This window comes from Camellia sinensis, chromosome 5, assembly GCF_055761805.1.
Source record: "Camellia sinensis isolate YWXY chromosome 5, ASM5576180v1, whole genome shotgun sequence".
Lineage (NCBI taxonomy): Eukaryota > Viridiplantae > Streptophyta > Magnoliopsida > Ericales > Theaceae > Camellia > Camellia sinensis.
Window position 1 is genome coordinate 197,108,560 of NC_138965.1, and position 15,239 is coordinate 197,123,798.

The window sequence follows — 15,239 nt, forward strand, 5'->3', positions numbered from 1 at the left end:
ACTCTAATGAAGAACAGATATGGGTATCAACTTTTGATATTAATTCATTAATTTGTTGTCCTAAATTAAAATGTTGAGATTCTTTGTTAGAATTATCTTCTCCTGTTGATATCTTTAAACAGTTGATTGCTAAATTTAGTATTAAATCAACTATAATATTACACTGACTACTTACAATATTAATCTGGGAATTACTTCATGTTTCTGCACTATGTAGACAATGAGAGTATAGTGTTCCACAATGGCATCCTATGCTATAAGCATGTGTTTTAAAATTATTATAATATTTTAAATACTTTGGTCTGTCTAAGTTCTAAACCTGCATATTTAAACTTAACAAGTTGTATGAATTTTAAAGTATCTTGGTATGGATCTATTTGTTTATCAAAAAGCCTATCAGGCCCAATGGCCCAATCATCTCAACAACCACTGCTAGAAACAGATGAAGACCAAAGCAGCACCAGCCTAACTCCTCCAGAAACCTTGGCAGAAAAATCAAGAAGAAACAAAAGGCCAAGTCCAGCTAAAAAATGGTCAACCTAACCAGAACCAGGAAAGCAAAATCCAAACCAGACCTTGAGCAGTTTAACCAGTGGCTCAACAACTATCTTAATATTTTCTAATTTTTCTATGGTGAGTTCATTAAGATTACTTTGTAGGTTGAGCTGAGTAGAATGTCCAAGCCAACTAAGTACAACAGTTTGTTTCCACCAAAACCTAACAAATAAACACACATACAGATATCCATTGAACCAATATGAAAGATAGCCAAATTTTTCAGAAGAAAAAGAATGTACAACCATTTATGCTATTTTAGAACACTTAAAATTCCCACCAATAAACACAACATCAGAAAAGCATATTACTAATTCATACAAGTATGCAAGGTAATGAATTAGAGTCATATTGATAAGAATAATGAAAAAAATGTCAAAATTAGTGCGCAAAAATATTAGTGTTGACTTGAAAAATTGTCAAGATTAGTTTAAGCGAAGTTGCTTCAAGCAGTAAGCAGTTAGCCTTGCTTTGAAATCAAATATCTATAGAGAAATAATAATCGTTAACCATTTTGCTGGGAAGCCTTTTGAGATAAATGGGCATAGTTCTTGGTGGTATGCTTAATAATCTTCCTTGTCACCACTCTATGTGCTGACTTGAAATCCAAACAAATCTTAAGAATTTACTTGGGGCTTTGTAGGCAATAGTTAAACCAAATATTGGAATCCAACATGTCAATTTATTTCTCCACTTTAAACTTCAAATATTTAAAATCTAAATTCTTTTTGAATTTTTCTCAGAATATAATTCCTTTCAGTTTTCCTTTGGGATCTTTGTATGTTTACTTAGATTGGAGATTCAAAGGCAGCACAAACTTTTTCTAAAAAATTGAAAGAGTTAACCCAATCAAATACATTTTTAAGAATGCAAAAGGGATGGTGCAACTGTTAGTAATTTTTTTTTTAAATTTATTTATTTACTTATTTTTAATGTGATGGGATCAATTATTTATGTTATGAGATCAACTCTTAGTTAGATGATATATAATTGATTTTTATGTAATGAGGTCAATTATTTATTTATTTTAAAATTGTGACTTTCATTAGGGTCATTCTTTTTTCTTTTTTTTTTATCGGCAAAGAAAATCTTTATTGATGAATGTATGCAAAAAAGATACAGGACATCAATAAGGAGGAGCTTGGAGCTAACAGAAGCTCCAAGCGCCAGTTGGTGAGAAACCAACAACAAAACAAAAAAGAAACAGAAAAGAAGCATAACAGACTAACAAAACTTCACCCAAGCTACACAGCAGGGTAGCACTACAGACTATAGCATCACCAATCCACACTACTAACAAAAGCTGAACAAGAAATGAGGCGTAAGGAACAAAACCACTGCTGCTATCAATCCGCTCTACTGATAAATCTGGACAGCAACTAAACCGTAAGGAGCAGAACCAATGACTACAACACTGCCAAGCAACACCCAAGATTGCAGAAAAGAGAGCAGAGCAGTCTACACAACAATCAGGTATACACGACAATCAAACTGCAGATCAGACTACACAACAGATCAAACCTGCAGCAGCAGCAACAGCAAAACCACTAACAGCAACACTGCAGAGGCGTTCACAGACCAAAATGATTTTACCAAAACAGAACTGACATTAGAAGCAGTCCCTAGCAACACGAAATAGGACTGTTCAGTGGCACCCACAGACCAAAGTAGAGCAACAGGCAGTACATTATATTATCATTGTGTTGGTTTTGAGAAAAATTGATTTTGATTTTACTCTATTCATAATCTTTCAATCTGCTTATGATTACTATGTGTATGCTAAGAATTGGAACAAGTGGGAACAAAACTTAAAAAACTGGGTACTAATTGATTAGGAGGAATGCTTCATGTTATGTTTTGACAACGCTCTTGATTTCCTTTTAAATAAATGAAGTACTAATTTAGAAGGATTGTTTTTGTTCTATTGAGATAAGAAACGTCTTCTATCTCTTTCTTATACTTTTTCTTATACATGGTTGGGTTGCTGCAACATTGTGTTCTTACTGCCCAGGTGAAGAAACCACACTGTTTGTCCTACCTAGGTGCTGCCACTGCCACAGCCACAATATTGTTGTGCCCAGATTTTGTTGTCAACAGGGGTGCTTATTATTTTAGACTCATTTCAGCCTTATAACAAAGTATTAGTGAACTGAATGTCATGTTGAAAAACACTTGGTTTGTCCATGGGTTGTTATGTTTTTGTTGTATGATATGGTGTAAATGAAGCGAAATTTTATATCAGTTTCCTCTGTGTGTATGTCCACCATTTAAAACTGCTGTAGGGTAACTGAAAAGGTTAATTTGAAATTTCCATAAAGCTGGTGAGAGATATGAGCAGCTTGAGTTTCATAAAAAAGTTGCCCATTCCCATTAGATGCTCCATGACACCTCATGGAAGGTAACAACTATGTTTTTTCTATTTTTAATGCCAATGGAAAATGGTCCAGTGTTGTTACTCTCACCAGAAAACTATTTTGTTTGACTTCTTATGATGCCATCCTATAGGTGCCCTCTCAGACTTTATCATGATCTTTTTTGGCCTCAACACCCAATTATGTTTTGCAGTATATTTTGAAGATGTATTTTGGTTTTCATATGCAATTTTAGTGGGGAAGAAAAAATAAAATTGAAGGCATTAAATGATGTTTTAGCACAAACCAAACTTGGGTTTTGTTGATTTGTTCTAATTTGCTGCTAATCTCTCTTAGGATTGGTTCTAACTATTTGTTTCAAGCTATGTTGTTAGCTAACTGTTTGCAGGTCTTGCTGGCCTCTTTTATGGAGTGTGTTGAGTGATGTGAGCCAAAAATACTCTTTCGTGATTGACAATTTTATTTGTGGATTTAATGATATTTTTCATTGTTTATGCTAAAAATGTATCTTTTAATATAGTTGCGTACGATACAGTTGCTACGAAAGAAATAATTATAACTTCATTATCAAGTATGGCCCCATGTAGTTTTAATTTTTGCATGTGCCACTGGTATGTTTTAGTTAAATCATCATATGACAGCATATGATAGTAAATTTTAGGCATAGCATGGTACCCCAAACATTGGATCACATAACTAACTTGGAAAAATAGAATTCATATACCCATATCAGCAAATTATTATCCATAGAAACCCAAAAAAAATGTTTAAAAAAAAATTCATCAACAGCCACATAAACATTGAACAAATATCTAATATAAAATAAAAACAAAATCTAATAATAATGATTATTTTTTAAAGTTTTCTTTTTCTTATTCATCCTTACAACAGGAGAAAAAAAAATAAAAAAATAAGAGCAAACTTATGCAAGATCTCATTGAGACATTTAAACAAACACTAGCATGTCATTATATAAAATCACAACATAAATACAATAATAGTAAATCACAATTAAGCCTTGATTTCGAAAGATGAAAATTAATACATTCATAGGTTAAAAGATTTAGATTTTCATATTGTATCAAGTTTTATACGAAGATCATAAATAAGAGAGAAAAATAGAGGTCTTCTGTGTGTGAGAGTGAGAAAGGGAGAAAGAATACCTAACAAACTCAGTAGATTGTTGAAGATGAAAAAACTGCAAATTTGTGGTGTAGATGTTAGATAAGAGTGGCGTAAAAGATGAAGAATGAAAAACCCTGGCTTCATTATTTCACTCCCGCCTCGTTATCCCGCCAAAACTGATTTTGCTTCACCAATTTTAGATTTGTTCGACTTGTGGATTGGGGTATCTCAGATTTGTTGGATTCGTGTATTGGATTGATTCACCAAAATCAATTTTATCCCACAGCTACTCTAATTCACTTGGTGTAGTTTAGTGATTTTTTTCCTTTGCTTTCCCGTAAGTCTCAGTTTATCAAATCTATAATCTATACTCTATATATGTATATATATATATATATATATATATGGAGAATTGGTAATGAAGTCTTAAATTGTATACCAAAAGTCAATTAATTTATTTATTATATAGAGAATTGGTAATGAAGTGTTAAACTGGTATACCAAAAGTCAATTAATTTATTACTGGTATACCAAAAGTCAATTAATTTATTTATTTTGAAATGATTTTGTTCACATTTTAGTATCAAAATAAATAAATAGCAACTTGGGTACTTACACTCTTAATTAGATTAATCTTAAGTTTGTATTAATTTGGTCTAATTGATAATACCGTTAGTATTTTTGACGAAAAATGATTACTAAATTGGTTGAGATTAATTTATTGATTTGAGCAAATCTATAATTTTGCCTCTAAAAGAATAACATATGCATTTTTTTCATTAAAAAAATGCTAACAATTAGGGCAAATTACAGTGTTAGTCCTCTATTTTTGGCTATTGTTTAATTTTAATTCCTGTAATTTCAATTAAATTGATTTTGACACTAAGTTTTTTATTTTGACTCAAATTAGAAACTTTATCATTTTATGGGAGGCCAATTTCAAATTTTATTATATTGAGCTGAATTTATTTGAGTTCAATTTTGTAAATGTGGCTAAGTACAGTTGAAAAACATACTGTATTATATTGAGTTCAATTTATTTGTTTATAGTTATTTTGTGCATTTTAAAAATTTTGGAAGTATATTGGCAATTTTTTTTAAAAAAAAATGCCATTAGATAACTTGGAAAGTTTTTGACTAAGTGGCAGTTCTCAAAATGCCATGAAAAGTAACTTGCACCAACTTAGTTTAGTGACATTTTTTAAAAAATGTCATTGCTACTAAAGTTTAGTGGCATTTGTTGATAAATGTCACTAAATTAATTTCTTGTGTCATTCTTTTATAAAACGCCATAAAATCGATATGACATTTCTTTATCGAAATGCCACTAGAGCGTTATATGTTTGTGGTTCGGTGGCATTTTCTAAATGTGTCACCAAATATTTTTTTCATGGCATTTTCTAAAAACATGCCACTAATGTAGTGTCACTAAAATTTGTTTTAGTTTTAGTTTTGTGACACTTATTTATTGAAATGTCACTAGAGCCTTTTATGTTTGTCGTTTTGTGGCATTTTTCAAAAACGTGTCACTAAATATCATTTTTGTGGCATTTTCTAAAAATATGCCACTAGTGTAGTGCCACTAAAGTATGTTTTTGTTGTAGTTTTGTGACACTTGTTCATTGAAATGTCACTAGAACCTTTTATGTTTGTCGTTTTGTGACATTTTTCAAAAACGTGCCACTAAATATCATTTTTTGTGGCATTTTCTAAAAATGTGCCACTAGTGTAGTGCCACTAAAGTATGTTTTTGTTGTAGTGAATTTTTGATAGTTGGATGTTCAATACTTACACTTTTGGATCCTGAGGTGAAAAAAGGAAAAAAAAAAATAAAAAAAAATAATGATTGTAGTAGTGGGAAAAAGAAAGAAAGTCGTTATGATTTTTTATTATTGTGTTTGGATGTATAAAAAAAAAGATAATGTGATTTCTCACCTATCTTATTTAGATATAGTCAATAAGGAAAAAGAAAACAAAAGATTTTATTTTACTAAAATAACATTCCATATTAATAAGTTATTTTTTTAGTTTTTTCTACCAAAAGATAATTTTGATATTTTAGAAAAGTTTCATTAAACTCATTTCTTTTCTCACCAAATTTCACTACTTTTGGTGAGAAACAAAACATAGCTTTACGCTGTGTTTGGTTGGGGGATTTGCAAAAAGATTTGGAAATGAAAAGTGAAAAGGTAGGTGAAATGTGAATAAAATATACATATATTTCACCTAATTTCCCGCACTTTTTTCGTTTCTCTTTTTAAATTTATTCCCAAATTCCCAAACCAAACATAGAGTTACTGAGATTTTTGTTCTCACCATCTCTCATAATTTCTCATTTACTTAATCATCCAAACAAGTGAGAGATTTCATTTTTTCTATTTCTTTTCTTTTCTCATCACACCCCTCCATCTAAGCGACTGTTAGCCTCTTCTATTACTTCATTTCTCAATTCAACCAAACATAAATATCTCTATTTTTTTTCTCTCTAGTCTATCTCTCACCGAAAACTATAGTCTAGAGGCTTCCCTCTTTTATCCCCGATACCTAGGGTCTGTATCTTCATATCTCTCTCATGATCTCACCAACTTTCTATGCCGGTATGTGGTCTTCTTACCGATGAACATGGTGTACTCTCTCTCTCAAGATTGTAGTTGTATAATGGAGTTTTGGTAGTCCACCCTTTCATATTAGGTTTTGATCCTTTGGGTTGAGTTTGTTACTTTGGGTCGTATTTTGTTTAATGATTTAGAGAAGCTTGAAGTACACCAAGTCCTCGATCTCATTCTTCACACATCAATCTTTGTTGAGCAAGTGAATCTTGGGTGGCCCTGGAGTGTTAGTTCCAATCTACATGCATGCAGAGTAGAGAGTCAAGGAAAAATGGCATATGAGGACTTCCACAGCAAGTCAAGGAAGTCTGTGCTAGGCATCTGCAAGACCAGCTCTTCCTTTTTTTTTTGCGTTCTTGCCATTATTGACTCTCACCAACAAAACGTAGAAATTTTGGTGCGTTTGTCTCCCCTCTCTCTCTCTCTCTCTCTCTCTCTCTCTCTCTCTCTCTTTCATCTTTGTGTATAAATAGAGATGGGAGGCAGAGGGTGAATTGTATCAGAAATTTGAGAGAGAGAGCTGTGAGTTGAGAGAGAGTATTTCTCATTCTCTATTTTTGTATTTGCTTTGGTTTAGTAAAATTCTCGTTTTTGCTTCGTGGATGTAGGCATTGGGCAAAACCATGTAAATATTTGTGTCTCATTTGTGTGTGTGATTATTTATGGTTTATTTTCTGAGTGTCCATAATCCTAACAAGTGGTATAAGAGCTGAGTTGGTCGTTTTTCGAAAAAATAGGGTGTTTTTCAGAATTGCCCAGATTTCAAAGTGGTTGAAATCCACTTTTGATCACACTAGGTTGAAGCTCTTGACGTGATGAGCACATAGGATAAAATAGGAAACAATCGTGTCAAGAATGGAGGTTGGAGAAGGCCGCACGCGCTTTACGTGCCACTAACGCCGTTTCCACGATCCGGAGACTGGCTGTACGCGTTTTATGCACAAAACCAAGAAAGAAGAAGACCTGACATCAGAAGCTAACGTCATCTTGATAACGTCATCAATCTGACATGCTTTAACCCGCGCTCCGACCCGAGATCCAACCCTTTGACTGGAGTCGTTGACCAGAGCCAAGCCGCGTTGACCATGCCGCTGACCAAGCCGCACTGCCAGTCACCAACCTGCCAAGCCATTGATGTTAGCCTAACGCCAGCCGAACCAGAGGAATTATCCAGTGCTTCTCAGCTGCTCCAGATTTTGTCGATCTGAATCGTTAAATTGTTTTAGCTAGATCTGAGCCATTCGAAGTCCCTTTTTGATGATCCAATAGTGCTTTCCAATTGTTTGAAATATTTCGGACACATCCGTACAATCAAATTTTGCAAATCAGATTTCAAAATTTTTCATTTTTTCATTTTAGCAATCTGAAGTGCTTTTTCCGGCTAATTTGACCGGTCTAGACTTAACGGCGAAGCTTGATTTTCTAGACAGAGATCACTTTTTGTAAAGAAAATTGTTGATGGAGGAATCAACATTGACTTCAGGATCCATAATCAAGTTGAATGCTTCCAACTACGCCATTTGGAAGCCCAAAATGGAGGATGTCCTGCATTGCCGAGATTTGTTTGACCCCATTGAGCTTAATGGAGTCAAACCAGCAACAGAAAATGACGAAGACTGGAAGCAAAAGAATAAAAAAACCATTGGCCAGATCAGAAAATGGATTGATCAAAGTGTTTTCCACCATGTCGCTTAGGAAACTGATGTCTATGCTTTCTGGACGAAGTTAGAGGCATGTACCAATCGAAGACTGCTTGGAACAAAATGGAGCCACCTTGGTGTATTGAAATAATGCACAACAACTTGTCATTTTGTGTATGCAAGGGACGTCTAGCCGGTTGTCTAGTGGGACCCACCTGCAATGTAAACGCACAGTGAAATGGTGAAAACAGACACAACTCCTCAATTTGGTGAAAGTTTTGCTCCGTTCTCAATTTGATATCAGTTTGGTGAAACAGTTGAGCTCCAAAAACTGTCATTTTTTATCAAATTTAAATCTGGTGAACAATCTGATGAACCGTTGGAGATGGTCTAAAAAAAATTTATTTGGTATAAACTTTTTAGTTAATTTTATAACTGTGTGTAAGAGAAAAAATAAAATGATTATAATTTGAATGTTATATTCCGCCTCAGTTTGACGTTTTACTTTAAATTAGCCCAACTCATTTGTCAAAAAAATTGGGGATGTGTCTTTATTGAATTAATGACAAAAAAAAAATTTAACATGGCTTTACATGCAAAATTTCTAACATTTTTTTTGTAAAAATACAACAACATATCTACAATCCATGGCTTGCCTTTCGTGTTCCTTTCGGATACGACTAGCCCTACAGTTCGAACTCTCGTGATTTTGAATCTAATTTCACAAGTGCAATGTGAAACAGTGAACACAAATGAGTCCAAATCCGGTAATTCTTTTGAAAAATTAATTTTAATAAAAAATGTCAAAAATGGACTGCTTTGCCAGATTACAGAGTTGCCACCTAAATATTTATAGAAAATTTAGGAAACTCGAGACTTGTGTCAAAGGCCACTTATCCGTCATCACCAAAGTGTCTTGGCTTGGGAACTTAGGTACGAGAGGAGAAGGTCATGAATTGAGCACTCCACTCGTCCGATCAAAGATTAGGCTCTACTAATGATGATGTGATTCTTATTTATATTATATGCTCTTGTTCCGATTATTAACTATTTGGGCAAATTACACTAATAGTCCCTATAGTTTAGGGCTTGTGTCACTTTAGTTCCTGACTTTTCAATTGCGACACATTTGACCTTGAATTTTGAATCTTGTTCCAAATAAGGACAATTAACATACAATTGCTTAATTTCAAGGGTAAAATCGTCAATTTGATAAAATATAAACTAATTTGACAAAAATAAATGTCAAAAAAATATTTTAAAATTTTTAAAAATTATTTCTAGCCACCAAAAATAAAATTATGTAAAATTGATAAAAATTGATAAAAATTACATGATTAATTTTTAAAAATTAATTTTACATGATCATCATCCAAATACATAATAAAAATTAATTTGGTAAAAAAATAAATAAATTTCTAAAGATTTATCAATTTTATATAATTTTATCTTTAGTAGGTAGAAATAATTTTTTAACATTTATTTTTGTCAAATTAATTTATATTTTATCAAATTGACAATTTTGCCCTTGAAAATCCAATAGTATATTCAATTGTCCTTATTTGGAACAAAATTCAAAATTCAGGGTCAAATGTGTCACAATTGAAAAGTCAGAATGACACAAGCCTCAAACTATAGGAACTGTTAGTGTAATTCACCCTAACTATTTTTACTATGTGTTGCACATAAGTAAGTATAGACTAATTTGGAAAAATTGGAACACTTTAATTTCATGCTTTATTTGAAAATTTGTTTTAATACGCATCACTTGAAAATGTGAGTTTGTATGCACATTAATCAATTTGTCCCAATTTTGGCAATTAGTCTTCATCGACAGGCATTTACACAGATATATCAATTAAGCACTTAGCCTCATGGAAAGCATGCTTGACATTATAACACTAACACGCCATGCATCATGTGTAAAGCTCGAAATTGCTCACCTAGTACTCCGAGCCAAACAAAGAAAAATAATTAGAAAATATGCATGCTCCTAACTAATGCAATATGACTAATGCGACACATATAGGTTATATAATTTTAATAGGCTTGGCTATGAACATGGTATATGATTCAATTCAAGACATGCGATAAATCACATATTCAAGTAATGAATTCTAAACATTTAGTTAGTATGATGAGCCAAACCTTGGATGCATGCAAGAGAATGGATGTGAATTATAAGAATGCTAATTTGAAAAATGATGTTCTATACTGACCATCGTAATCAAGTAAGTAAAAGGAAGAAAGAGGGGTTGGAAGATATACAACTTATTACATGTTTTCCCTCACGCAGGAGGGTACGAATCAAAGTTTGAGAGTCCAAATTAAACTAATTATTACAAAACGAATGAATAAATAAGCAAAGAATTAACTAGCTAGCTACTCTATTACAACAAGGATAATAATGAGAAATAAACTAGTTATAAGAATTACAAATAAACAATAACGATAATTACAATAATGATTACAACAATAATAACTAATTACAACAATACTCGAAGCATTAATTTATAACATAGATGTAAGCAAGGATGCACAAGGGTTGCATGCACAGTGTCCAAGAATTGCTCTTTTTGCCTAGGTCTGCTCTATTTCATCTTCAGTCACCGCCTTCTATTTTCTACAAAACATATTGCTGACCAAACATTGATGGCTGGTTGGCCCCCAATGAAGCCTGGCTAGGCCTAAGTAAGGCCGGTCGTACCTTAATTTTATGCAAAATCTTGTTTTGTGCTTTGAAGTGAAAACAGTGCAGACAGAGTTATTCTGAACTCTGTTTGTCCCTCTCACACTTCTCTATCATGGGAAAGCCTCAAGAGAAGGTTGTAATCGTTTCCAAAACCATCAATGAGCAATTTGTTTGCTTGATGATTTCAGTTATAATTTGGACAAAATTCAATGAATGCAATGAATAACAACCATCTCTCTTCTTTATCATGGGATGAGCTCAAAAAGGGGGGAGTAAAGACGCTTCAAGGGTCGTCAAAACACCATGAATTGACGTGTGACGACTCTTGACATAATAGACTCAACATAACGTCCTGCCGAACCCAAGCAATATAACTCATTTTCTTTATGTGGGTTGATTCATTTTAAGCCAAATTCATTAGTCCCTGTCATTCTTTAACCCATTTGTCCAAGATGATTGTTACATCTACTAAAGATTACGTCCACTAAGTGAGAAGTATGTCAAACGGGAAGTGATTCTCAGCATGAAAAAAAGACTATGCCGTTGACAATGAACCTCCGTAGAGATTAAGCCATTAAGCATAGATCTCTAGTTCATGTTTTGAATAATCGTCAACCGATTGAAACAACTCTCAAATGAAAGAAATGAATGGTAAGTTGATTATTAAAATGAGGTTCTTAAATATGGAAATTAGACAAAGAAAGGCCAAGAACAATATGCAACAAGCTATGTATGCGAACATATGAGACAACAAGCAAACTAATCAAAACATGAATTAATTAAACAACCTTGGACAGTCCTAAAACAACCTCTAATAAATGAAAAATAGTGGCTCAAAGTGCATGAAAATAGCTTAAAAATCTAAACAACAAAGAAAGACAATAAGGCCAGTAAGCAAGAACAATGAGGGGTGGCTAGCCCCTCCACTTTTAAAATCTCAAAACATGATTTTTAGCCTCTTTTAAACTCTGAAAATCAATATAAAAAGCAAAGAAAAAGGTGTAAAAACAAGGGTTGAGCTATAGGTGAAGGTGTAAGAAAGAGTGTTAACTCTTGTAGACACCTCATTTTTTACTGCCCTTGAGACTTGGGTGTCATTGGTTGATTACTTGAGGATGAGAGCTGTGTTGTGCAAAAGTGCAATTTCTTCAGCAAGGAGAGCTTCAAATCCCAACCTTACACCCAATTTTGGATCAAAACTATTTTGACCAAAATGATTTTTAGACCTTAAAACTCTCTTTTTCAAAATATTTTTGAAAAAAAAAAAAGAGTTTCTACGATGTTCTGAGGCTCTCATTTCGTTAAATGTTGCGCTTTTCAGTAAATCGAGCAAGGACAAAGTGGAAATAAATAAAAGAGAGGTGAACTCTTTGAAAAATATTTTAAGACATCTTATTTAGAGGTTTGGAGTTGAAGAAAATAGGAGAGAAGAGAAGAAAACTAGTTTGAGGAGAAGTTAGGTATGAATCCAGTTAGGACCAAAACTGAGAAGTCTTCACTAAAATAGGAATATCTTTTTTCACACTTAGAATTTTGATTTAATGCTTCCACCATTGGAAAGACAATTCCGGGGCTTCAATTTAGGCTCAAGAATGACCTGAAAAGGAGTCCGGCTGAAGGAGATATGCCCATTTAAAGTCGGGCCCAAAAAGTAGATTTTCTGTCCAACCACTGAATGAGGCTTGCCGGCCATGTGCCGGCCATTGATGATTTTTTCCGGCCAAAAATGAATTTTTTCGGCAATTAGTGATGGCTTGCTGGCCATTGGTGTCAAAATTAGTTTTTTGTGTAGATATTTTCCCTCTAGCTGTTCCACACTGCTCCAGCTATCCTATATTGATATTTTCAACCAAAGCTCACATTTTTCTATATATACAGGACCTTCTCTATTTTTTCAAGGTTAGAAAAATCTTGGGAGTCTCTCTCTCTCTAAAATTCTCTCTCTCTCTCTCTCTCTCTCTCTATATATATATATATATATATATTTCTTCATCTCTTGAACTTTTGTGCATACAAGTATAGATACACTTCAAGTTTGCCTATCAACCCTTAACCAAAGTTGCTTATCTTTGGGATAAGGTTACTTGGGACCCTCTTTGAGCTCTAGAAGGTGGTCTTGGCTTGATTTATTGCCTCAATTGTGTCTTGGCTTCAAGAGGTATAGCACTCTCCTTTTAAGCTTGTTTTGCACAATTGTTTTCCTATCTCTTTCCACTATTTTGGACTGTTTTTGGCCTGTCTTTGGACTATAAAAAACTCTATTTTTTTTGGCCTAAAAGTGGTGGTTTGAGGCCATTTTCAGTTAAGGGGTGGTTCACCCTTCTTGCTTCTTTGCTTATAAGGTTTTTGTGCCTTTTTGTTCATCACTTTCAAACCAAAAATTTTGGGCCGTTTAACCACTAATTTTCAGAGGTTTTAAGAGGTTAAAAATATTGTTTTGAGGTCCCAAAAATAGAGGGATTAGCCACCCCTCTTTAGATTTTTTACTAGCTCAAAAGCTCCATGTTTTAGCTTATTGTTTTATGTCACGACCCAAACCCGCCTCTATGGGTTTAGCACCGTAATTGGCCAGTAATCAGTGATTTCCAAAGGCCTGCTTAACAGTAAAGACAGTAATACAGAGTAAGGGGCTGGCGGAAGCCAAAACAGTAAATAAAAGGTGTCCAATGAGAATGTCACAGCTCATTGGACACCTTTTATTTACTGTTTTGGCTTCCGCCAGCCCCTTACTCTGTATTACTGTCTTTACTGTTAAGCAGGCCTTTGGTAATCACGGATTACTGGCCGGTTACGGTGCTAAACCCATAGGGATGGGTTTGGGTCGTGATAGAGTGGTATCAGGGCGATATCAAATCACGAGTTATACCGCACACACGTGTCCAAATGAGCTATAGGATGTCCTAGAAAAGCGATTAGGGCATTGCTTGAACATTGAAAAAGTGTGTGTGGCCATGACATGAATATATGTGCTAATGTGTTTAAGTAAGCAATTCCTATGTTTATTATTATTGTATTGCATATAGTGAAATGGACAATGCAAGGAATGTCGATGAAATAAAATCATCTGATGCTAGAATGGCAAGATTAGAAAGAACAGTTGAACTGTTGACTGAGGCCTTGAGGCTACAACAGAACCAATAGCCCCCACCTCCTCCAGTACAACCCGAACAGAATGTTAATGAGGATATAATTGCTCTGACACAGAAGTTCAGCAAAATGAAACCACCATCCTTTCAAGGAGGCCTTGAACCACTAAAGGCCGAAGCATGGGTGCTAGAAACGGAGAAGTTATTTGAAGTGTTTCTGTGGTCTGAGGCTCACAAAGTGTTACTGGTTACCTTCACTTTACAAGAAGAGACCAGACGGTTGTGGATGCTTGTCCGTGACACCGACAATGTTATGACTTGGGCTCAGTTTAAGGGAGCCTTCTTTGAGAAATATTTTCCTCAGTGTGTCAAGGATCATAAAGTAATTGAATTTGAACAGTTAAAGCAAGGTACCATGTCTGTAGCCGAATATGAATCAAAGTTCACTGAACTTGCCCGATATGCACCACATATGGTGGACACTGACTACAAAAAGGCCAGAAAGTTTGAAGGCGGCCCTAATGTAGAGATACTTGACAGAATTAATGTGCTGAAATTACTGAAATATGTAGATGTTCTTGACCGAGCAATAATGGCCGAGTCAAATATCGAAGCATTGAAACAGACTGAAATACCAGCAATTGAATGGCATGGTAAGAGACGGGGCTTTAAGTTTAAGAAAGGCCGAAATAACTCACTGAACAAAAAGCAAAATACAGGGTCAACGACCAGTTCTACTCAGGGAAGTGGTTCCGTACCACCATGCTCTAAATGTGGGAAAAGACATAAAGGGATTTGTTATAAAATTTCTGGTGCTTGTTACAGGTATGGCAAGGTAGGCCACATGGTTAAAGATTTCCCTTCTACAGCTCAAGGAAATAGTAAAGCTGCAGCTAGTGCCGCAGCATCAACTGCTTGTACCGGAAAAGAGCCTCTAAGGCAAGGCCGAGTGTTTGCACTTGTACCGGGAGATGTGCAGAATACCGAGACCGTTGTGTTAGGTATACTCTCAATTTGTGCTCAAAATGCTTATGTTCTGATTGATTCGGGATCTACGCATTCATATGTCTCGCATGCTTTTTCACGAAAATTGAATAGACCGTTAGAACCCATGAATTATTTGTTAGCTGTATCTTCACCTGTTGGGGGATCCATGACAT